The 27,587-nt window shown below is 39.2% G+C and overlaps 1 protein-coding gene across 11 annotated transcripts in view; it reads right to left on the bottom strand.

The window, feature by feature from the left end:
• Window positions 1–27,587, bottom strand: part of EDA (ectodysplasin A) — a 642,485-nt gene that overhangs the window by 297,869 nt on the left and 317,029 nt on the right. The window lies entirely within an intron of this gene.

Raw genomic sequence — 27,587 nt, 5'->3', positions numbered from 1 at the left:
ATTCGCAACAACATGGATGGAGCTAGAGGGTATTATGCTCAGTGAAATAAGCCAAGCGGAGAAGGACAAGTACCAAATGATTTTACTTATACGTGGAGTATAAGAACAAAGGAAAGGAGGGGGCGGAAGATGGCGGCGTGAGTAGAGCAGCGGAAATCTCCTCCCAAAACAACATATATCTATGAAAATATAACAAAGACAACCCTTCCTAGAATAAAGACCAGAGGACACAGGACAATATCCAGACCACATCCGCACCTGAGAGAACCCAGCGCCTCGCGAAGGGGGTAAGATACAAGCCCCGGCCCCGCGGGAGCCGAGCGCCCCTCCCCCCAGCTCCCGGCGGGAGAAGAGCAGGCAGAGCGGGAGGGAGACGGAGCCCAGGGCTGCCGAACACCCAGCCCCAGCCATCCGGGCCAGAGTGCAGGGCCCTCGATACTGGGAAAACAGGGCAGCAAGAACAGTGAGCAGGCACTGGAGGCTGGGCGACAGAGGACATAAGAAAAGCGCGCGACCATTTTTTTTTTTTTTTTTGCTTTTTTGCTGCTTTGTTTTGGCGAGCGCTTTTTGGAAGTCTTAAAGGGACAGGGACCCCGATATTAGGGAAACAGGGCAGAAAGACCGGTGAGCAGAGGCCTGAGGCTGGCACCGGAGAATAAAGAAAAACGAACGACCACCTTTTTTTTTTTTTTAATTAAAAAAAATTTTTTTTTTTTTAATTAAAAAAATTTTTTTTCTTGTTTTTTTTTGTGGTCGTTGTTTTGTTTTGGCGGGTGCTTTTTGGAAGTCTTAAAGGGGCAGGGCGGGCCACTTAATCCAGAGGTAGGGAATCCGGGATCTCTGGGCACCCTAACCCCTGGGCTGCAGGGAGCAGGGAGGCCCCTTACGGAGATAAATAGCCTCCCAGCAGCTCCTGCTCCAACGCGACTCCACCATTTTGGAGTAGCTGCCCGAGCCAGGCCACGCCCACAGCAACAGCGGAGATTAACTCCGTAGCAGCCGGGCAGGAAGCAGAAACCCTGTCTGCGCGCAGCTGCACAGCACAAGCCACTAGAGGCCGCTGTTCTCCCAGGAGAGGAGGGCCACAAACCAACAAGAAAGGAAGTCCTTCCAGCCGTCACTCGTCCCAGTTCTGCAGACTATTCCTATCACCATGAAAAGGCAAAGCTACAGGCAGACAAAGATCACAGAGACAACACCAGAGAAGGAGACAGACCTAACCAGTCTTCCTGACAAAGAATTCAAAATAAGAATCATAAACATGCTGACAGAGATGCAGAGAAATACGCAAGAAAAATGGGATGAAGTCCGGAAAGAGATCACAGATGCCAGAAAGGAGATCGCAGAAATGAAGCAAACTCTGGAAGGGTTTATAAGCAGAATGGATAGAATGCAAGAGGCCATTGATGGAAGTGAAATCAGAGAACAGGAACGCATGGAAGCTGACATAGAGAGAGACAAAAGGATCTCCAGGAATGAAACAATATTAAGAGAACTGTGTGACCAATCTAAAAGGAGCAATATCCGTATTATAGGGGTCCCAGAAGAAGAAGAGAGAGGCAAAGAGATGGAAAGTATCTTAGAAGAAATAATTGCTGAAAACTTCCCCACACTGGGGGAGGAAGTAATCAAACAGACCACGGAAATACACAGAACCCCCAACAGAAAGGATCCAAGAAGGGCAACACCAAGACACATAATAATTAAAATGGCAAAGATCAAGGACAAGGAAAGAGTGTTAAAGGCAGCTAGAGAGAAAAAGGTCACCTATAAAGGGAAACCCATCAGGCTAACGTCAGATTTCTCAACAGAAACCCTACAGGCCAGAAGAGAATGGCATGATATATTTAATACAATGAAACAGAAGGGCCTTGAACCAAGGATACTGTATCCAGCACGACTATCATTCAAATATGACGGTGGGATTAAACAATTCCCAGACAAACAAAAGCTGAGGGAATTTGCTTTCCACAAACCACCTCTACAGAACATCTTACAGGGACTGCTCTAGATGGGAGCACTCCTAGAAAGAGCACAGCACAAAACACCCAACATATGAAGAATCGAGGAAGAGGAACAAGAAGGGAGAGAAGAAAAGAATCTCCAGACAGTGTATATAACAGCTCAATAAGCGAGCTAAGTTAGGCAGTAAGATACTAAAGAGGCTAACCTTGAACCTTTGGTAACCACGAATTTAAAGCCTGCAATGGCAATAAGTACATATCTTTCAATAGTCACCCTAAATGTTAATGGGTTGAATGCACCAATCAAAAGACACAGAGTAACAGAATGGATAAAAAAGCAAGACCCATCTATATGCTGCTTACAAGAAACTCACCTCAAACCCAAAGACATGTACAGACTAAAAGTCAAGGGATGGAAAAACATATTTCAAGCAAACAACAGTGAGAAGAAAGCAGGGGTTGCAGTACTAATATCAGACAAAATAGACTTCAAAACAAAGAAAGTAACAAGAGATAAAGAAGGACACTACATAATGATAAAGGGCTCAGTCAAACAAGAGGATATAACCATTCTAAATATATATGTACCCAACACAGGAGCACAAGCATATGTGAAACAAATACTAACAGAACTAAAGGGGGATATAGACTGCAATGCATTCATTCTAGGAGACTTCAACACACCACTCACCCCAAAGGATAGATCCACTGGGCAGAAAATAAGTAAGGACACGGAAGCACTGAACAACACAGTAGAGCAGATGGACCTAATAGACATCTATAGAACTCTACATCCAAAAGCAGCGGGATATACATTCTTCTCAAGTGCACATGGAACATTCTCCAGAATAGACCACATACTAGGCCACAAAAAGAGCCTCAGAAAATTCCAAAAGATTGAAATCCTACCAACCAACTTTTCAGACCACAAAGGCATAAAACTAGAAATAAACTGTACAAAGAAAGCAAAGAGGCTCACGAACACATGGAGGCTTAACAACACGCTCCTAAATAATCAATGGATCAATGACCAAATCAAAATGGAGATCCAGCAATATATGGAAACAAATGATAACAACAACACTAAGCCCCAACTTCTGTGGGACACAGCAAAAGCAGTCTTAAGAGGAAAGTATATAGCAATCCAAGCATATTTAAAAAAGGAAGAGCAATCCCAAATGAATGGTCTAATGTCACAATTATCGAAATTGGAAAAAGAAGAACAGATGAGGCCTAAGGTCAGCAGAAGGAGGGACATAATAAAGATCAGAGAAGAAATAAATAAAATTGAGAAGAATAAAACAATAGCAAAAATCAATGAAACCAAGAGCTGGTTCTTCGAGAAAATAAACAAAATAGATAAGCCTCTAGCCAGACTTATTAAGAAGAAAAGAGAGTCAACACAAATCAACAGTATCAGAAACGAGAAAGGAAAAATCACGACGGACCCCACGGAAATGCAAAGAATTATTGGAGAATACTATGAAAACCTATATTCTAACAAGCTGGGAAACCTAGGAGAAATGGACAACTTCCTAGAAAAATATAACCTTCCAAGATTGACCCAGGAAGAAACAGAAAATCTAAACAGACCAATTACCAGCAACGAAATTGAAGAGGTAATCAAAAAACTACCAAAGAACAAAACCCCCGGGCCAGATGGATTTACCTCGGAATTTTATCAGACATACAGGGAAGACATAATACCCATTCTCCTTAAAGTTTTCCAAAAAATAGAGGAGGAGGGAATACTCCCAAACTCATTCTATGAAGCTAACATCACCCTAATACCAAAACCAGGCAAAGACCCCACCAAAAAAGAAAACTACAGACCAATATCCCTGATGAATGTAGATGAAAAATACTCAACAAAATATTAGCAAACCGAATTCAAAAATACATCAAAAGGATCATACACCATGACCAAGTGGGATTCATTCCAGGGATGCAAGGATGGTACAACATTCGAAAGTCCATCAACATCATCCACCACATCAACAAAAAGAAAGACAAAAACCACATGATCATCTCCATAGATGCTGAAAAAGCATTTGACAATGTTCAACATCCATTCATGTTAAAAACTCTCAGCAAAATGGGAATAGAGGGCAAGTACCTCAACATAATAAAGGCCATCTATGATAAACCCACAGCCAACATTATATTGAACAGCGAGAAGCTGAAAGCATTTCCTCTGAGATCGGGAACTAGACAGGGATGCCCACTCTCTCCACTGTTATTTAACATAGTACTAGAGGTCCTAGCCACGGCAATCAGACAAAATAAAGAAATACAAGGAATCCAGATTGGTAAAGAAGAAGTTAAACTGTCACTATTTGCAGATGACATGATACTGTACATAAAAAACCCTAAAGACTCCACCCCAAAACTACTAGAACTGATATCGGAATACAGCAAAGTTGCAGGATACAAAATCAACACACAGAAATCTGTGGCTTTCCTATATACTAACAATGAACCAACAGAGAGAGAAATCGGGAAAACAACTCCATTCACAATTGCATCAAAAAAAATAAAATACCTAGGAATAAACCTAACCAAAGAAGTGAAAGACTTATACTCTGAAAACTACAAGTCACTCTTAAGAGAAATTAAAGGGGACACTAACAGATGGAAACTCATCCCATGCTCGTGGCTAGGAAGAATTAATATCGTTAAAATGGCCATCCTGCCCAAAGCAATATACAGATTTGATGCAATCCCTATGAAACTACCAGCAACATTCTTCAATGAACTGGAACAAATAATTCAAAAATTCATATGGAAACACCAAAGACCCCGAATAGCCAAAGCAATCCTGAGAAAGAAGAATAAAGTAGGGGGGATCTCACTCCCCAACTTCAAGCTCTACTATAAAGCCATAGTAATCAAGACAATTTGGTACTGGCACAAGAGCAGAGCCACAGACCAATGGAACAGACTAGAGAATCCAGACATTAACCCAGACATATATGGTCAATTAATATTTGATAAAGGAGCCATGGACATACAATGGCGAAATGACAGTCTCTTCAACAGGTGGTGCTGGCAAAACTGGACAGCTACATGTAGGAGAATGAAACTGGACCATTGTCTAACCCCATATACAAAAGTAAACTCAAAATGGATCAAAGACCTGAATGTAAGCCATGAAACCATTAAACTCTTGGAAGAAAACATAGGCGAAAACCTCTTAGACATAAACATGAGTGACCTCTTCTTGAACATATCTCCCCGGGCAAGGAAAACAACAGCAAAAATGAGTAAGTGGGACTATATTAAGCTGAAAAGCTTCTGTACAGCAAAAGACACCATCAATAGAACAAGAAGGATCCCTACAGTATGGGAGAATATATTTGAAAATGACACATCCGATAAAGGCTTGACGTCCAGAATATATAAGGAGCTCTCACGCCTCAACAAACAAAAAACAAATAACCCAATTAAAAAATGGGCAGAGGAACTGAACAGACAGTTCTCCAAAAAAGAAATACAGATGGCCAACAGACACATGAAAAGATGCTCCACATCGCTAATTATCAGAGAAATGCAAATTAAAACTACAATGAGGTATCACCTCACACCAGTAAGGATGGCTGCCATCCAAAAGACAAACAACAACAAATGTTGGCGAGGCTGTGGAGAAAGGGGAACCCTCCTACACTGCTGGTGGGAATGTAAGTTAGTTCAACCATTGTGGAAAGCAGTATGGAGGTACATCAAAATGCTCAAAACAGACTTACCATTTGACCCAGGAATTCCACTCCTAGGAATTTACCCTAAGAATGCAGCAATCAAGTTTGAGAAAGACAGATGCACCCCTATGTTTATTGCAGCACTATTTACAATAGCCAAGAATTGGAAGCAACCTAAATGTCCATCAATAGATGAATGGATAAAGAAGATGTGGTACATATACACAATGGAATACTACTCAGCTATAAGAAAAGGGCAAATCCAATCATTTGCAGCAACATGGATGGAGCTGGAGGGTATTATGCTCAGTGAAACAAGCCAATCGGAGAAAGAGAAATACCAAATGATTTCACTTATCTGTGGAATATAAGAACAAAGGAAAAACTGAAGGAACAAAACAGCAGCAGAATCACAGAACTCAAGAATGGACTAACAGGTACCAAAGGGAAAGGGACTGGGGAGGATGGGTGGGTAGGGAGGGATAAGGGGGGGAGAAGTAGGGGGGTATTAAGATTAACATGCATGGGGGGGTAGGAGAAAAGGGAGGGCTGTACAACACAGAGAAGGCAAGTAGTGATTCTACAACAGGTTGCTACGCTGATGGACAGTGACTGTAAAGGGGTTTATAGGGGAGACCTGGTATAGGGGAGAGCCTAGTAAGCATAATATTCGTCATGTAAGTGTAGATTAGTGATAGCAAAAAAAAAAAAAAAAAAAAAAAAAAAAAGGGCAGTTCCTGTGTGGTAACCTCCAACGAGTTCTACACAAGGGTATAAAGGGCATATAAAAGTGTAGGCAAAGGGTCTGTTTGTGTTTATACAGAGGATCAAAGCCTAATTGGGCTACCCCGAAAATGAACTAAGATATGATATGAAAAAGAACTTCCAACATCTGCACCCTCTGGAAGACTCATGCCAGAAGATGATCATCAAAAAACCCCAACAAAGATCCACGCACTGCTACAGCTGTAGATGCACTCATCCCACCAGTTCCTGGACCTGCCATGGGAATGAGGAAGGAGATATCTAAGCTGGCCTGTGCATACAGTAAAACAACAAAATTGGACTGGATCTATACTGTTGGAACTCAACCAAGAATTTGGAGAAGTGCAAATTGTAGCGCTCCAAAGTCTTACAACTACAAACTATTTATTGTCAAAAGAACATATGGCATGTGAACAGTCCCCAGGAATGGGTTGTTTTAATTTGTCTGATTTCTCTCAGACTGTTAAAGTTCATTTGGACAATATCCACCATATCATAGATAAGTTTTCACAAATGCCTAAGGTGCCTAACTGGTTTTCTTGGTTTCAGTGCAGATGGCTGGTAATTACAGATATGCTTTGGTTATGTAACTATACTCCTATTATGTTAATGTGTGTGCGCAATTTAAGTAGTAGCTTAAAACCTATACATGCTGAAGTTACTCTACAAGAAGATATATCAAAGAAATAATCAATCTTCCCATGTTTTCTTCCGCCTGCTACTTCTATAGCTTTTCTTCTTCCTTCCTAATTACAACCCTTAAATAGAATTCGTGCCTCATATCAAATTTACCAAGTATCATAATTCTTCCAAGTGGTAAAGATACCTCAAGACAAATGCTGGGCATAGAAGCCACAGGGCATAAATATGCAAAGAAGTAAAAAGCTAACTTTTTCAAACAATAAGGCTTCTCTCTCACTTACCAACTTCACATTTCCCTGTATGGCCCCGGAAGATGACTGGTTAGCCAGAGACGGGTAAGATTCCTCAAGGGAGGAACAACCTAAGACAGGCACAGTCGCAGGGGGGCCATCAGGTGAGAAATTGGGGATCAACAGAGGTGAGGCTTAGAACCTCACCCCCCCGTTCTGAGAGAAATCTTCTGCATACGTGGATGTTTTATTGCCCTGGTCTAGCTTGGATTAACACATAGTCTACAGGCACACACCTGATCATCTACATGTGCTCTCATACAACACTAAACTATGTTTTCTACCTTTATCTTGTATCTACCTACCACTTCAGCATTTTATTAAAAATAATAATAATAAAGAGAGAAATGTGGTATCCACATATAAATCAAGTATAAAAACCAAATCAGTATTCATATTTGAACTGACTGTTTATAGTTCATAATGTATGAGCAAAACCGAAAGTTTCTGTGATGACTGCCCTTGTACTGTTCACTATGTAACTTATTCATTATGTAAGAATTTGTTCTACATGTAAAAACTTGTTTGTTATGCCTCAGAAGATTGGAGACTGACAAAAATTAGGCTTGGGGTGGAATAATGATTGTGCATTGAGCATTGACTCCCCTATACAGAATTTTATTGTCGTTAACAACCATTTGATCAATAAATATGAGAGATGCCCTCACAAAAAAAAAAAAAAAAAAAAAGGACAGACTTCCAATGGTAAAATAAATTAGTAACCGGGATGTAATGTATAGCATAAGGAATATAGTCAAGATATTGTAACAGCCTGGTAGGGTGATAGCTGGAACCTAGAATTATGTATATAAATGTTCTACCACTGTGTTGTACACTTGAAACTCATGTAATGTAATACTGTGTGTCAACTACCCTTCAATAAAAAATAATTATTAAAAAAAAAAAAAAAAAAAAAAAAGAACAAAGGAAAACTGAAGGAATAAAAAAACAGCAGAATCACAGAACCCAAGAATGGACTAATAGTTACCAAAGGGAAAGGGACTGGGGACGATGGGTGGGAAGGGAGGGATAAGGGAGAGAAAAAAGGAAGGGGGCATTGCGATTAACATGTATAGTGCGTGGGGGACACGGGGAGGGCTGCGCAACACAGAGAAGATAAGTACTGATTTTACAGCATCTTACTACACAGATGAACAGAGACTGTGAAGGGGTATGTGGGGGGGGACTTGGTGAAGGGGGGAACCTAGTAAACATAATGTTCTTTCTGTAATTGTAGATTAGTGATACCAAAAGAAAAAAAAGAAAAAAATGGGTAGAGAGGGCAAGTACCTCAACATAATAAAGGCCATATATAACAAACCCACAGCCAACATCATACTTAACAGTGAGAAGCTGAAAGCTTTTCCTGTGAGATTGGGAACAAGACAGGGATGCTCACTCTCCCCACTGTTATTTAACATAGTATGGGAGGTCCTATCCCCAGCAATCGGACAAACCAAAAAATACAAGGCATCAAGATTCGTAAAGAAGAAGTCAAACTGTCACTGTTCATAGATGACATGATATTGTACATAAAAAACCCTAAAGAATCCACTCCAAAACTGCAAGAATATCTGAATTCACCAAAGTTACAGGATACAAAATTAATACACAGAAATCTGTTGCTTTTCTATACACTAACAATGAACTAGCAGAAATGAAATCAGGAAAACAATTCCATTAACAATTGCATCAAAAAGAATAAAATACCTAGGAATAAACCTAACCAAGGAAGTGAAAGACCGATACCCTGAAAACTACAAGACACTCTTAAGAGAAATTAAAGAGGACACTAACAAATGGAAACTCATCCCGTGCTCTTGGCTAGGAAGAATTGATATTGTCAAAATGGCCATCCTGCCTAAAGCAATCTACAGACTCAATGCAATCCCTATCAAAACACCAACAGCATTCTTCAATGAAATGCAACAAAGACTTCTAAAATCCATATGGAACCACAGAAGACCCCAAATAGCCAAAGTAATCTTGAGGAGGAAGAGTAAAGCAGGGGGGACCTCGTTTCCCATGTTTATGCTCTACTACAAAGCCACAGTAATCAAGACAATTTGATACTGGCACAATAGACCCACAGACCAGTGGAACAGAATAGTGTCCAGATATCAACCCACACATATATAGTCAATTAATATATGATAAAGGAGCCATGAACATACAATGGGGAAATGACAGCCTCTTCAACAGTTGGTGTTGCCAAAACTGGACAGCTACATGTAAGAGAGTGAACTGGATCACTGTCTAACCCCGTACACAAAAGTAAACTCAAAATGGATCAAAGACCTGAATGTAAGTCATGAAACCATAAAACTCTTAGAAAGAAACATAGGCAAAAATCTCTTGGACATAAACATGAGCAACTTCTTCATGAACATATCTCCCCAGGCAAGGAAAACATATGCAAAATTAGCAAATGGGACTACATCAAGCTCTAAAGGTTCTGTACAGCAAAGGATAACATAGCAAAACAAAAAGGCATCCTACAGTGTGGGAGAATATATTCATAAATGACATATCTGATGAAAGGTTGACATCCAAAATATATAAAGAGCTCAGGCACCTGAACAAGCATAAAGCAAATAATCCAATTAAAAAATGGGCAGAGGATCTGAACAGACACTTCTCCAAAGAAGAAATTCAGATGGCTATGAAAAGATGCTCCACATCACTAATCATCAGAGAAATGCAAATTAAAACCACAATGAGATATCATCTCACAGCAGTTAGGATGGCCAACATGCAAAATACAAACTACAACAAATATTGATGAGGATGTGGAGAAAGGGGAACCGTCCTACTCTACTGGTGGGAATGTAAACTAGTTCAACCACTGTGGAAAGCAGTATGGAGGTTCCTCAAAAAACTCAAAGTAGAAATACCATTTGACCCAGGAATTCCAGTCTTAGGAATTTACCCTAAGACTACAGCAGCCCAGTTTGAAAAAAACATATGCACCTCTGTTTATCACATCACTATTTATAATAGCCAAGAAACAGAAGTAACCTAAGTGTTCATCTGTAGATGAATGTATAAAGAAGATGTGGTACATATACACAATGGAATATTATTCAGCCATAAGGAGAAAACAAATCCTACCATTTGCAACAACATAGATGTAGCTAGAGGGTATTATGCTCAGTGAAATAAGAGAGGCAGAGAAAGACAAGTATCAAATGAGTTCACTCATCTGTAAGTATAATAACAGAAAAAACTGAAGGAGCAAAACAGCAGCAGACTCACAGGACCCAAGAATGGACTAACAGTTACCAAAGGGAAATGGACTAGGGAGGATGGGTGGGAAGGGCGGGATAAAGGGCAAAAAGGGGCATTAAAATTAGCATGCATAATGTGGGTGGGGGGGCATGGGAAGGGAGTACAACACTGGGAAGACATGTAGTGACTCTATAGCATCTTACTATGCTGATGGACAGTGACTGTAATGGGGTATGTGGTGGGGACTTGATGATCGTGGGAGTCTAGTAACCATAATGTTGCTCATGTAACTGTAGATTAATGATAGGAAAATTAAGAAAAAGAAAGATAGATGCTTAGTAAAAACAAGTTGTTCAAAGACATGCAGTCTATCTATCACACAGTTAAAATATTTTTCTATCTCAAAGAGAAGCTGAATGATAAGACTGAAAGAATACTCTGGAGAACCCATCCTTTCATTGCATTTAGGTAGGACTACACTAGGTTCAGTCCAGACTAATAAACAATCATCTAGATCCTTTGTTACTAATAGCTCTCCATTGTAGGAGATGTTACAAAACCTTTCCATCACAAGTTCATTGCTTTTAAGACCCTCATCTTTAAAAGGTTATTTCTGTAAATCTGTAATTTACTCTAATTTAGATCCTTTACTGCTTATTCAGGTTTCAATGGAGAATGCAAACTAGAATTATTCTGCCTGAGGACGTAAGTGAATTTCCTTAGCATTTCTCCAATAATCCTGTATCCCAACTCTCAAAATTAGTGGTAATGTTTGATATCTTGATCATGTTACATGAATGTATACATATATTAAAATTCCCCATTCATCCAGCTGTACACTAAGACTTATGTATTTTATTCTATGCACCTCAATAAAAAAAAAACTCAAAAGAAAAGGCCAGTGTGGCTGGATCACAGCTGAATTCAGAGAGGCATAGGATCACATGATATTCTAGAGGTAGGTGGGAACTTATAGTTCATGCTATAGAGGTTAGAAATTATTCAAACTGCAGAGAGTAGCTGATGAAGTTTTAGGTAAAGGAGCAGTAAGTAAACACAGCAGGTCAAATGTTAACACATCTCCCTTCTTTTGTATAACACTTGTTAACATACTGTGGCTGAGCTTGAGAAACATTCTATAGAGAGTTGGTCCACTCTAAATCTGAAATTGTTTTGGGCTCATACATAACCAATTTAATGATGTTGTTTTCCAACACGAGGTAATAATGCCATTCTTCAAGTAATTCACCATCCAACTAACCATATCTCTTCCTGATACTAGACTTGGTTTTCTCTCCCCACGTTCACCTTTCATCACATACAGTTCTTCATCAGTAGCAAACATTTGTGCAATACTCTCTAAAAAGTAAGGGGTGAACTTACATAGATGGTCGTGAAGAACATATAGTCAACTGAGTATTGAACAGAATATTTTCAAAAGAAAATAACATACTATTCTTTGGACTAAGCAAAGGAGTAAGGGTATATGTGATATGACAAGTAAAGGCCATGTAGCCCAGGACTTTTAGAGTGAGGTAAGGTAAAGGTGCATGATCCTTCTCTCAATTAGCTAGCTAGTGCCATGTGATAAAATGAGCATGTGGGATTTCAAAAGCTTCCTGAATGAATGAAGAGAGAGGGTTGGGTATTTAGAGTAGGAAGCTCTAGGTCTAAGTTATAGATTTTGCTAAGGTTCAACTGTGCATGTAGGATAAAGATGAAGGAGCTTAATAAATCCATTTCACTGAGATGAGAGGGACAGATGATGAATAGAAGTAAAAGGAAATGAGCATGTCTGAAATGCCCTTGTGAATGGCTCTGAAGCCATTTGGACCTAATCTCTCTAAACAAAAAGTTGCTTTCAGCCTATTTGTTACCATGGTATTGAAAATAGCTGGAGACAAATTCAACAAAATTGGTAGAGTACGACTTAAAATATCGGCTAACACTTGGTAGGGTGATAGCTGGAACCTCGAATTATGTATATAAATGTTCTACCACTGTGTTGTACACTTGAAACTAATGTAATGTAATACTGTGCGTCAACTACCCTTCAATAAAAAAATAATAATTAAAAAAAATATATATATATCGGCTAACAATCAACATTAAAAATGTTGATTAGTTGAATTCACAAGTTTACATTTCTGTATCTGTCATAATATAAGTAGGAGGGAGTTTCTAAAAATTTACAATATTGAACTTAATTTTTTTCATTGCAGATACTTTTAAGAAACTAAACTACGAAAATGGCATTTTGAAAATAAACAAACCTGGATTGATGGAAAAATAAAGGCAAATCATTATTTTGAGAATCTGAAAGTCAGTCTGAAAGGAATAATCATTTAAAGGTCAAACATGAGAGACAGGCAATTTTGAGCACAAATTAAAGAAATATATGATGTAAAGATCATCTTGTAGTTGACTGGAAAGGTGGTGTGTTCTTTCAAGGGAAACTGATGCATGACATAAGGAATGTTTGATCACCCAAAGTGCAGACCATCAACCTCTACTAGAGTAGATGAAACAGAGTTCCACTAAGAGGCTCTATGCTTACTGAAAGGAAGAGAATGTTCTTTACCATAAAGTAAACTCTTAAGTTCAACATGAGGAGATATGTGGCTATGAAAAGTGAGAAATCCTCCTAACAGTGCTGAGATACTATGGCAGAGAAAGCAAACAATGATTTCAAAGAGGAGCCCCAAAGGAATTCAACATCTGTATAACGCCTGAAATTTGTCACCATTGTCAAGCTCTAAAATGGAAAGGTCAGCTTAAAGATGGAAAGACAAGATTATACTGGAATTAATTCCTGAGTTTCCTAGTCTCCCTGAAAGTTTAATTTGAAGAACAACATATGGAATGCACACAGCTCTAGATCCTAACAAAGAAAATGTGAACAGAGTATGGTAAAGGGGACAATTAATTCCACAGACATGACCAGTTTAATTGGATGACCCCTTTGCTTTCAAAGATCTGCACTTTCTGGTAGGTGGGTATCTCCATGATTATTCACAAATCACAAAAGCAGGCACTTTAGTTAATTTTTTTATTGAAGTACTGTTGCCATACAATATTATATTAGATTCAGGTGTACAAATAGTGGTTTGACATTTATATTTGTTATAAAATGCTCACCACAATAAATGTAGTTACCATCTGTCACCATACCAAGTTATTACGATACTATTGACTATATTCATCCCCGTGACACAATTATTTTATAATTGGAAGTCTGTAAGGGGCAAGCATATTGAATTGCAGGCATTGATTTTCAGTTGAGCTACCTGTCCCATATACAACTCCTTGTAAAATGTTATAGAGTGAGTAGAAACAGGGATTTATTCATATGTGTTTTGGAGAATAGAAAGAGAAACATGGTCTTTACAAAAAAGTTGTGTTTCAGTTATAGATATTACAACTCCATATTTTCATTGTTTCTATAAGCCTTCATTTAACACTGGTTTATGAGTCTTTTAAGCAGTGCCAGGTAATTCAGCTAGTCTTTAATACAACGAAAAGTGACCATCCCGTGGAGCAATTAAAATGAAAGAATGCAGAATAAAGGTCAGAAGATAAGTTTTGTGACAGTGGCAAGGTTGTGTGGCACTACCATGGACTTACTATAGAAATAAGGAATGGAGAGCTGGACTGGACCCTAACTCTGACTGTAGTCTTTGATTGAACTGTGCATTCACCTTTAAATTATTCTCCAGACTTCACTTTTCCAGTTTCCTGATGAGGTTCATCAGCAATCTTATCAAACTTGCTAAAGAAAAGATACCGCAGGTATCCAATTAGACCATTAAGAGATTACCTTACCCAGCTAGCAGATTTTGGAGGGGATTCTAAAACATAATTTTCCAAACTGTGCTCTGAGAGAAAATAGTGTATTAAGATATAGATAGGAGATGGGATTAAAGATGGTGGCACAAAAGGAGAGGCAGAGGCTTCCTCCTAAAACTGGATACAATTAGAAAATTTTAATGGTGTAACTAATCCTGAGAGAGCAACAGGAAAGAGGATGGCATCAGACTGCACACACCTGAAAAAAAAAGAGCAGACCTCACCGAACGGGATGACGTACCAGAGCTGTGGCTCCTCGGGACCCGAGCCCTTCCCTCACCCCAGCTCATCGTGGGTAGGAAGAGAAATGGAGCAGAGAGGGAGTGCAAGGCTTGGGACTGCTGAATACCTAGCTCTGGAGATGTGCTCTGGGAGCACCTACATTTCATAGTGCTTTCATGAGACTCGCATGACTGCTGGTTTGGAAAGTTAATACAGGCAGAGTTCCTGGGGACACTGGGATTCCGGCCACTTGTGGAAAGCAGGGATCCATATCCGGCTGCTCTGTGACAAGAACATACCTGTGTGACCGGCCCACTGGCCCAGGCAGTGGAGACAGGCACAGCAGCCGGGAGGCGGGGAACGGCTCTTTTCGCCCCCAGGGCACCAGTAACGCTCCCCTGCGACACTCAACATTGCTTCAGGGACTGAGCAACTCCAGAATAAAGCTTCTGGACACTAGAGGGCACCATGTACAAACATGAAATGCCAAAGGAAACGTCCAGAGTAAAATTATTAATACAACTCCTGAGAAAGATTTAAATGATATGGACCTCATGACTCTTCCTGAAAGGGAGTTCAAAATAAAAATCATCAACAATCTACTGGAGGTAAGGAAAGACATCCAAAAACTCAGGAATGAATTCAGGTCGGAGATCCAATCGTTGAAGAGCATGATGGAAGGTATTAAAAGCAGGTTAGATATGGTGGAGGAGATAATAAATGAAATAGAAACTAGAGAACAGGAATACAAAGAAGCTGAGGCACAGAGACAAAAAAGGATCTCTAAAAATGAAAGAATATTGAGAGAACTTTGTGACCAATCCAAGCAGAACAATATTTGCATTATAGGGATACCAGAAGAAGAAGAAGAGAGAGAAAAGGATATAAAGTGTCTTTGAGGAGGTAGTTGCTGAAAACTTCCACAATCTGGGGAAGGACATAGTCTCTCAGGCCATGGAGATCCACAGATCTCCCAACCCAGGGACCCAAGGAAGACAACACCAAGACACATACTAATTAAAATGGGAAAGACCAAGGATAAGGACAGACTGCTAAAACCAGCCAGAGAGAGAAAGAAGATCACATACGAAGGAAAGCCCATCAGGCTAACATCAGACTTCTCAGCAGAAACATTACAGGCCAGAAGGGAGTGGCATGATGTATTTAATGCCATGAAGCAGAAGGGCCTGGAACCAAGATAACTTTATACGGCAAGATTATCATTTAAATTTGAAGGAGGGTTAAACAATTTCCAGATAAGCAAATGCTGAGAGAGTTTACCTCCCACAAACCATCTCTGCAGTCTATTTTGGAGGGACTGCTATAGATGAAAGTGTTCCTAGGGTTGGATAGCTATCACCAGAGGTAGTAAAACAATGGTAGGGAGGGTGGAGCAGCTGATTGTGAGGCAAAGGCAAAATTAAATAGACTATTCCCAAAGTCAATCAAAGGATACACAAAAAGTACAGAATTTGATACCTAATATATAAAGAATTAAGGAGGAAGAAAAAGGAGGAGAAATAGAAAAGAACCTTTAGATTGTGTTAGTAACAGCATACTAAGTGAGCTAAGTTAGACTCTTAGATAGCAAGGAAAGTAACCTGGAACCTTTGGTAACCACGAATCTAAAGACTGAAATGGCAATAAGTACATACCTATCGATAACCACCACAAATGTAAATGGACTGAATGCACCAATCAAAAGACGCAGAGTCACTGAATGGATAAAAAAACAAGACTCATCTACATGCTGCTTATAAGAGACTCACCTCAAACCCAAAGACATGCACAGATTAAAACTATAGGGATGGAAAAAGATACTTCATGCAAACAATAGGGAGAAAAAAGCAGGTGTTGCAGTATTAGTACCGGACAAAATAGACTTCAAAATAAAGAAAGTAACAAGAGATAAAGAAGGACATTACATAATGATAAAGGGCTCATTCCAACAAGAGGATATAACCATTATGAATATATATGAACCCAACACAAGAACACCAGCATATGTGAAACAAATACTAACACAACTAAAGGATGAAATAGAATGCAATGCATTCATTTTAGGAGACTTCAACACACAACTCACTCCAATGAACAGATCCACTGGACAGAACATAAGTAAGGAGACAGAGGCAATGAACAACACACTAGAACACATGGACCTAATAGACATCCATAGAACTCTACACCCAAAAGCAACAGGATACATATTCCTCTCAAGTGCACATGGAACATTCTCCAGAATAAACAACATACTAGGCCACAAAAAGAGCCTCAGTAAATTAAAAAAGATTGAAATTCTACCAACCAACATTTCAGACCACAAAGGTATAAAACTAGAAATAAATTGTGCAAAGAAAACAAAAAGGCTCACAAACACACGGAGGCTTAACAACACACTTCTAAATAGTCAATGGATCAATGAACAAATTAAAATGGAGATCCAGCATTATATGGAAATAAATGACAACAACAATACAAAGCCAAAACTTCTGAGGCACACGGGGAAAGCAGTCTTAAGAGGAAAGTATATAGCAATCCAGGCATAATTAAAGAAGGAAGAACAAACCCAAATGAATAGTATAACGTCACAATTATCGAAATTGGAAAAATAAGAACAAATGAGGCCTAAAGTCAGCAGATGGAGGAATATAATAAAGATCAGAGAAGAAATAAACAAAATTGAGAAGAATAAAACAATAGAAAAAAATCAATGAAACCAAGAGCTAGTTCTTTGAGAAAATAAACAAAATAGACAAGCCTTTAGCCAGAGTTATTAAGAGAAAAAGAGAATTAACACACATAAACAGAATTAGAAATGAGAAAGGAAACATCATGACGGACCCAACAGAAATACAAGGAATTACTAGAGACTACTATGAAAACCTACATGCTAAGAAACTGGAAAACCTAGAAGAAATGGACAACTTCCTAGCAAAATACAAACTTCCAAGACTGACCAAGGAAGAAACACAAAACCTAAATAAACCAATTACAAGCAAAGAAATTGAAGCGGTACTCAAAAAACTACCCAAGAAAAAAAACCCAGTCCAGATGGATTTACCTCGGAATTTTATCAGATATACAGAGAATATATAATAGATATAATAACCATTCTCCTTAAAGTTTTCCAAAAAATAGAAGAAGAGGGAATACACCCAAACTCATTCTATGAAGCCAACGTCACCCTAATAACAAAACCAGGCAAAGACACCACAAAAAAGAAAATTACAGACCAATATCCCTGATGAACGTAGATGCAAAAATAATCAATAAAATATTAGCAAACCGAATTCAAAAATATATCAAAAAGATCATACACCATGACCAAGTGGGATTCATTCCAGGGATTCAATGATGGTACAACTTTCGAAAATCCATCAACATCATCCACCACGTCAACAAAAACAAAGACAAAAACCACATGATCATCTCCATAGATGTTGAAAAACCATTCGACAAAATTCAACAACCATTCATGAAAAAAAACTGTCAGCAAAATGGGTATAGAGGGCAAGTACCTCCAGCAAAATGGGTATAGATGGCAAGCACCTCAACATAATAAAGGCCATATATGATAAACCCACAGCTAACATCATACTGAACAGCGAGAAGCTGAAAACTTTTCCTCTGAGATCGGGAACAAGGCAGGGATGCCCACTCTCCCCACTGTTATTTAACATAGTACTGGAGGTCCTAGCCATGGCACTTAGACAAAACAAAGAAACACAAGGAATCCAGATTGGAAAAGAAGAAGTTAAACTGTCACTATTTGCACATGACATGAGATTGTACATAAAAAAACCCTAAAGACTCCACTCCAAAACTACTAGAACTGATAAAGGTATACAGCAAAGTTCCAGGATACAAAATTCACACACAGAAATCTGTGGCTTTCCAATATACCAACAAGGAACCAACAGAAAGAGAAATCAGTAAAACAATTCCATTCACAATTACATCAAAAAGAATAAAATACCGAGGAATAAACCTAACGAAAGAAGTGAAAGGCCTATACCCTGAAAACTATAAGACACTCTTAAGAGAAATTAAAGAGGACACTAACAAATGGAAACTCATCCCATGCTCTTGGCTAGGAAGAATTAATATTGTCAAAATGGCTATCCTGCCCAAAGCAATATATAGATTTGATGCAATCGCTATCAAATTACCAACAACATTCTTCAATGAACTGGAACAAATAGTTCAAAAATTCATATGGAAACACCAAAGACCCAAAATAGCCAAAGCAATTATGAGAAAGAAGAATAAAGTGGGGGGTATCTCACTCCCAAACTTCAAGCTCTACTACAAAGCCATAGTAATCAAGACAAGTTGGTACTGGCACAAGAACAGAGCCACAGACCAGTGGAACAGATTAGAGATTTCAGACATTAACCCAAACATATATGGTCAATTAATATTCGATAAAGGAGCCAGGGACATACAATGGGGAAATGACAGTCTCTTCAACAGATGGTGCTTGCAAAACTGGACAGCTACATGTAAGAGAATGAACTTGATCACTGTCTAAACCCATACACAAAAGTAAATTCAAAATGGATCAAAGACCTGAATTTAAGTCATGAAACTATAAAACTCTTAGAAAAAAATATAGGCAAAAATCTCTTGGACATAAACATTAGCGATTTCTTCATGAACATATCTCCCCACGCAAGGGAAACAAAAGCAAAAATGAACAAGTGGGACTATATCAAGCTGAAAAGCTTCTGTACAGCAATGGACACCATCAATAGAACAAAAAGTTACCCTAAAATATGGGAGAATATATTTATAAATGACAGATCCAATAAAGGCTTGACATCCAAAATATATAAAGAGCTCATGCACCTCAAGAAACAAAAAGCAAATAATCCAATAAAAAAATGGGCAGAGGAGCTGAACAGACAGTTCTCCAAAGAAGAAGTTCATATGGTCAACAGACATATGAAAAGATACTCCACATTGCTAGTTATCAGAGAAATGCAAATTAAAACCACAATGAGATATCACCTCACACAAGTAAGGATGGCTCCCATCCAAATGACAAACAACAACAAATGTTGGCGAGGTTGTGGAGAAAGGGGAACCCTCCTACACTGCTGGTGGTAATGTAAATTAGTTCAACCATTGTGGAAAGCAGTATGGACGTTCCTCAAAAAGCACAAAATAGACTTACCATTTGACTGAGAAATTCCATTTCTAGGAATTTATACTAAGAATGCAGCACTCCAGTTTGAAAAAGACAGATGCACCCCTGTGTTTATCACAGCACTATTTACAATAGCCAAGAAATGGAAGCAACCTAAGTGTCCATCAGTAGATGAATGGATAAAGAAGATGTGGTACATGTACACAATGGAGTATTATTCAACCATAAGAAGAAAACAAATCCTACAATTTGAAGCAACATGGATGGAGCTAGAGGGTATTATGCTCAGTGAAATAAGCCAGGCGGAGAAAGACAAATACCAAATGATTTCACTCATCTGTGGAGTATAAGAACAAAGGAAAAACTGAAGGAACAGAACAGCAGCAGAATCACAGAACCCAAGAATGGACTAACAGGTACCAAAGGGAAAGAGACTGGGGAGGATGGGAGGGTAGGGAGGGATAAGGACGGGGAAGATGAATGGGGGTATTATGATTCCCATGTGTAATGTGGGAGATGGGGGAAAGGGGAGGGCTGTGCAACGCAGAGAAGAGAAGTAGTGATTCTACAACATCTTACTATGCTGACAGACAGTAAGTGTAATGGGGTTTGTGGGGGGGAATTGGGGTAGGGGAGAGCCTAGTAAACATAATGTTCTTCATGTAATTATAGATTAATTATAACAAAATTTTTAAAAAGGTACTAATAATCGAACCATAATAAATTTGGAAACAATGGGGAAAGGTAAACAACAGGCATTTTTAATGCTTTTAATAGATTAACATGCATTATATGGATCCAAGAAGGAATACAGTATGTGGTGTTCTGCAAACTTCTTTGCCTATAAGATCTTCTATTCCTGTCAAGCCTAATTATTCATAACTTATGTTATACTAGGGTTCTGAAGAACCAAGTCTGAGAAAATCTGCTCTACAAACATACACATTTAAGGCCTTAGAATATTCCACCAGAGACTGGCATTTGGGAAACACTCTATTTTACCAAATATCCATTTAGCCACCTGATAATTTCTGCATGCTTATTTCACATCAAACACTATCCTATTCACTATTTGAAGCAAAATTTCCATGGGATACCCAGAAGGTACACTATCAGTTACCATATTTTTAATTTTTTGGAGCAGTTAAAAGTCACTTATGATGTGATGCAAATATTATTTTTCCTTGAATTAATTCCTTCCTTCCTTTTTGATTCTCAAGGGCAATATTACATGACATATATGCACATAATATTTGTTAAAGTTTATTATCTTGAGGTTTATGCAGAATTAGGGTTTTTTTCAGCTTCTAGAATTTCTCATACTTAGAGCTTTAACAGTCATAATGGTAACATACAGCATGTGGCTAACTTGCTTAATAAATCATTGCCTCATCAGCAGCTAGTATTCTCGAATTGAGAAAAACCCACAAATTTTGCTGAACACTGTTTTGTGGTTTTCAAAGGATCAAGAATCCAAGGCTAAGATTAGAAGATGTGGATATGAAGAATGTTTGTCTTTGGGATGAAACAAGGACCCATTCTGGCTCAGAATAATTCAGTGAAAATTTGCAGCAAGTTCAAGAAGTCATTTATTGATAGAAATCATTTTGTCAATGAAATTTATGGCACATCACACAAGAAAAATATTTTTAAGATAAAAAGAAAATATATTGGGAACAAGCAAAATGAAAATATGGGGAGAAATAATGTAGTGATAAAAGAAGTAGTAAGATTAGGACTATGGAAATACTTGCCTGTTATTGTCAGTTAACAACTGATCAAAAAGTTTGCCCCAAATACCTTTGGCAATTACTGTCAAATGTAGAAAATATAGTAATAGCCGACTCTTACAGGGTCATTACATTTAAAATGATAATAATGTATGCTTTTAGAGGGTTTATGAAAAGAGAAATGTGGCTTGATGTTAGTAGCACCCACAGATATCTGGTGAATTTGTCTGTCTATACCATCAAAGTTGGAGTGAGGGGGGGAGAAAACAAAAGAAACATGACTAGTGGGCAGTGAAGTAAAGGCAGGCCAAGGTAGGAAAGTGGGCCCTTCTTCACTAGATCATGGGGAAAAAATGTCAGGAAGATCACTTTCATAGTGGTTTCAGCAACAGGTATCTCAGGTGTTTCTATTTCTGATTCCATCAGTTAAGTAATTAAGTTATAGCACATCACTGGATGAAGACTAAGCAAGTAAGCACTCACATATTATCTTTGCAAAAAAAAATCTTCTATGATCATTTTATTCTTAAATATAGCATACAGATTTTAATTATAATAACATACCTTCCCATAAACGCTCCAGTTTTTGTCTTTATAGTTTAGAAAACTTATCATGATTGAAAGCAGTACCAGAAAATCGGCCACTTTTGGACACATAATAAAAATAGAAAAATTATCCAAATACCTGATTTTGGGTGGTAGAGAAGTACAAAACGTTTCTGAGCAAGGGCCTTCCAGCCCAACATAACACAAAGCCCAACCTGTGAGAGAGGGTCTTCATCCATCCATCCTATAAATATTAACCAAGTTCCTATTTTATGCAAGGTGCTGTGACTGGAACTAGGGATTCACCTATGGATAAGACAAACAAGGTTCATACCCTCATGGGGCTTATATTTGAGCAGTGAAAGACAGAAGAAAATTATAGAGTACAGTACAATAATGTCTCTGAAGGAAATAAGCAAGTTGATATAATAGAAAATAATGGGGGATGGTGACGGAGGTGTGAGGGTGGACTATCTTAAATAGAATGATCAGGTATTTGCAACAACATGGATGGAGGTAGAGGGTACTATGCTCAGTGAAATAATGCAGAGAAAGAAAAGTACCAAATGATTTCATTCATATGTGGAGTATAAGAACAAAGAAAAAACTGAAGGAACATAACAGCAGCAGAATCACAGAACCCAAGAATGGACTAACAGTTACCAAAGAGAAAGGGACTAGGGAGGATGGGTGGGAAGGGAGGGATTGGGGGGAAAGAAAGGCGGCACTACGATTAGCATGTATAATGTGGGGGGAGGCACAGGGAGGGCTGTGCAACACAGAGAAGAAAAGTAGTGACTCTATAGCATCTTACTACGCTGATGGACAGTGACTGTAATGGGGTTTTTTGGGGGGACTTGGTGAAGGGGGGAGTCTAGTAAACATAATGATCCTCATGTAATTGTAGATTAATGATAACAAAAAAAATAGAATGATCAGGGCATGATCATTGAAAAGTGATGGCATTTGAGCTGAGATATGAGTGATAAACACTGTGACTTGAAGCTCTATCTAGGGGAAGAATATTCTAGGTAGAGCATCAGAGCTAAAGGGTACACTGGATGTCATTGAATAAGATGCTATAACAATCTAAAGGTGAAGAAGACTGTTTCACTGATGGGCTAATGAAAAATATGACATAACAGGAAACATTACTGCTACTCAATGCCTTTCCTATCATTTGTAGAATCACAGAAGGTATTAGAACTCATTTAATCTAATCTCCCACACAATGTATTTCACACAGACAGTCATTGCTCTACTGCTTAAGGACCTTCAGTGTTTAAGGTATTCCACTCAATTGCAAGGCACCCCAGATACAAGAGTTTCTTCTTAATCTGAGTCAAAATTAGATATTTTGGAAGTATCCCTCATTGACTTTACTTCTGCCCTTTCAAATATTCAAAGGCAAGCATTATATTGCCATTCAGTGCTCTGCCCTAGGACCCAGGTCTTTCAACGAGTGTTTAGGGGTTTCACATCATCCAGACATTATGCTTCCTCTGAACACACTATAGTTTCTTAGTAAGTTGCCTTAAAACCATACTATCTCTACACACATCTACCAAATTTGGAAGGTAAAGAGTTAGGACCCCAATTCTCAATAACCAAGTTGTGACATACTTCAACATGTATGTTCCACAACCCTCTGTTGATCACTTGATATATGCAAAGCATGATGCTAGCTTCTTGGGATATTTAAAATTTAATTTAAAATGGCCCTTCTTTCAAGAAACTAGCATACTAGTGGGAGAGTCATGGACTTCAATTCCTAGAATAAGTATAGATACAATATAATTGGCACCCATTAGAAAAATTGTGTTGCAAAGGGGCTAGAGGCACCACTGTTATGCTACCTCATTTTGTTAACCACTTGTTGCATATCAGATTTCCATCCTATCTTCACACACACAGACACACACACACACAGAGTTCAGAACTGTGGCACTAAAATTTGAACTGCTATCAATTCTGTGCTAATACTGAAGCTACCTAATGAAGGACAATTACCAAATTCATAAATTCACATTTCTTTTAAATTATTAGTGAGACTGACCATTTAAGACATATTTTATTCCTTGATTATAGAACTAACATAAAGTATATTGGAGGAATCTGGATCACAGTTATGAAATTTGAGATATATGGTACTTGAAAAAACTCTAGATACTCAAACAGCATCATTATTGATAACTACTCACAGCTTTATTAAAAGCAGAACATTTGAAAGAGACTGTGTGTGTGTGTGTGTGTGTGTGTGTGTGTGTGATGCTACTCATGGTAATTAGTAAGATATTTTTCAGAATTGGTCTGTACAAGCAACGTAGAGGAGACTGATCAAGGAGGATTAAGTATAACCAGACAGCACTGCAGGTATTTGGACAAAGAGAACCAAGTGTTTCATACTCCATTTATTCCTAATCCTTTCCTATTTTATGAACATAGACGCTAAGGTAGTTCCAAATCAGGGGAAAGAAAAGAAAAGGGTGTTTATAATTTAGTTTATTTTGTTTGGGGAGAAATTTCGATACTCTATAGGTTGTTGCCTAACAGCATAAATATGGGGGTACTCATATACACACTACTCTGTATTAATTACTTCACTGCGAATCTATCTTTTACTATAAAAGAAATTTTTGGTGGGGACAAACTGTAGCAACATGCTAATACTTTAATTTATTTACCTTAATTGAGGTGCACAAGTGAAAAGAAACTTCATAGTTTAGAGGGACAATTTTGTACACATTATGTCAAAGCAGGACAATGCAAGGCATGTAGAATACTAATCACCATCAGCCTGGGAAACTCCTTTAGTACAGAGCTTCTACACCCAAGTAGCCAGATGTTTTTACCCAGGCCTGAACCACAGATGGTGCAAAGCTGTCAGACAGCTGTCTTTGTTGAAGTTCTTTTTAAAAATGTTCAGCATCTATTAAATGGAAATAAATTTTCCTAAAGGTTGAGAGAAAAAAGAAACAGGGACATAGTATTGAAAATAACTTAAAAGTTTGAAAGTAATAAAAGAGTAGGTTCGTGTTCTCAAAGAAGCTGTACTTATAATATTTATGTTGCTTCCTACCTTTCATTCCTCAACAGATACTTGTGTTTGTGCGAGTCACTATACCAGGAACTGGGAACTCAAAGATAAACAAGATAGTACCTACTCTCTAGGACTTCACAGTTTTTTAGAGGATTTAGTTATAAAAGTAAACAAGTGCTACACGGTATAATACATTCTATAGTAGCAGAAAATACTATGTCTAGTGGTGTTGCAAATGAAGGAGTGGCTAGCTATGCTTGGGGTGTCAAAAAAGGCCTCACAGAGTGGAGATACATGAGCTGAGTGTTGGAAAAAGTAAAAATTAAGTTTGGTGTCATGGGGTGGACTCCAGGCTGAGGACTAGCATGTGCAAAGGTACAGATACCTAAAGCAACATGGCTTCCTTAGTAGTTAGATACGGATGGAGCATAACTATGTCTTAGAGAATAATAGGAGGTAAGACTGATGAGCCTGACAGGGGTTATATCAAACAGAATGCACAGAGCATGAGAAAAGTGATAAAGGTTTGCAGCAGTGGCCACTACCAACAAGAGAAGGGAATAATGAGGGATAATTAATAATGTGCTAAAGGCCAAGTCAAGATCGTTAGAAACCATAATTTGGTAATATTAGCAATTGGCACAGTTGCGCCATTTGCTCTAGTAGCATTAAGCCTCTATGGGAAGAGGAACAAACTGCTGCATAATCTGGAGAGTAAGACCCTTAGAAACTAAACTTGAACCTTTATTAAAAATATATCAGAGGATCATGGGAAGATGGTGGAATGAATAGTTCAGAGGAAATCTCCTCCCCAAAACATATATATTTATGAAAATACAACAAATACAAGTATTCCTAAAACAGACACCAGTGGATGCAGTACATCAGCCAGGATACATCTACATCTGTGAGAACTCAACATCACATGAAGGGGGTAAGAAACAAGCTGCAGCCAGGCGGGACCCGAACGCACCCCCACCCCAGAACCCGGCAGGAAGAAAGGAGTTGGAACAGGGAGGGAGTGAAAGCCCAGGACTGCTAAACAACCAGCTCTAGAAATCTGCACCCAGAGTGGAGACAAAAGGTACATGGGGTGCTGGATATTAGAGAAATGGAATAGCAAAACCTGTGGGGAGGTCCCCACAACCAGTGGCCCTCAGAAAAAAGAAAAGCGAGTGATTTCTACAAGTCTTAAAGAGACAGGGACGCCAAGGCTGGATGAAATCATCCCAGCACACATAGCCAGCAGCAGGGAATCCTGAGGAACCATAGGCGCCCTAAAACCAGGGAGGCAGCGCAGCTCTGAAGTCTCTCACAGCACTAAGCAGCCTGCCAGTCGTTCCTCCAACTGACGGGGACCCCGACACACCAGCGCAGTATCGGAAGAGAGGCAGCATGTGCTGGGGGCGGTGGCGCCAGAAGGGAAAGGGAGCAGATTGCGTGGGCCAACGGAACCAGAGGGGACCAGGAAAGGCTTGTGCGAGCCTGCAACAGAAGCGACCAAACAGCCCGGGTGCGGCTCCCATGCACCGGCAGCACTGGAGCCAGAGGAGCCCAGTAGAGGCCCGCGTGGGAGAGCTGTGGGCACACCTGCAGTGGACACAGAGGGAGCAGGTGCACTTCCACCAGCTAACTGGAATCCCAGCCCAACGCACAGCCGCACGGGCCAGACCCAAAGGCTGCTGCTGGCACACAGCTGCCTGGCAGGGGCACCACTATCACGGAGGAGTGCACCTGGCATGCCTGCCATTCCCCCAAGGGCTCCGCGCTGCTCTGATGGAGACCCCGCACAGAGCAGCTTAGGGGACTAACCTGGTAGCTGCTCCAGGAGTTCAGGTAACCGACACAGGAAGCGGAGAAGGGCAAGGCATCCAGCAAGCAGGAAAGGACTTGCTTCTCCCATCTGACACACCCACAACCTGCCTACAGCCACCACTATAACCATGAAAAGGCAAAAAAATTTAGTCAGTCCAAGATAGTTCAGACAACAACTGAGAGAGGATCTGCAGAGACAGACCTAAGCAGTCTCCCTGAAAAAGTATTCAAAATAAAAATCATAAACATGATGACAGAGCTGCAGAGAAATATGCAAGAGCTAAGGGATGAAATCCGGAGGTAGATTACAGACGTACGGAGAGAGCTAACAGACGTGAAACAAACTCTGGAAGGATTTCTAAGCAGAATGGATAAGATGCAAGAGGCCATTGATGGAATAGAAAACAGAGAACAGGAACGCATAGAAGCTGATGCACAGAGAGATAAAAGGATCTCCAGGAATGAAACAATATTAAGGAAACTGTGTAACAAATCCAAAAGGAACAATAATTGCTGAGAAATTCCCCAAACTGGGGGAGGAAATAGTTGCTCAGACTACGGAAGCACACAGAAATCCCAACAGAAGGAACCCAAGGAGGACAACACCAAGACACATAATAATTAAAATGGCAAAGTTCAAGGACAAGGACAG

This window comes from Manis pentadactyla, chromosome X (assembly GCF_030020395.1).
Source record: "Manis pentadactyla isolate mManPen7 chromosome X, mManPen7.hap1, whole genome shotgun sequence".
Classification (NCBI taxonomy): Eukaryota; Metazoa; Chordata; class Mammalia; order Pholidota; family Manidae; genus Manis; species Manis pentadactyla.
Note: the sequence above shows the minus strand (reverse complement) of the source record. Positions and strands in the feature narration are given on the sequence as shown.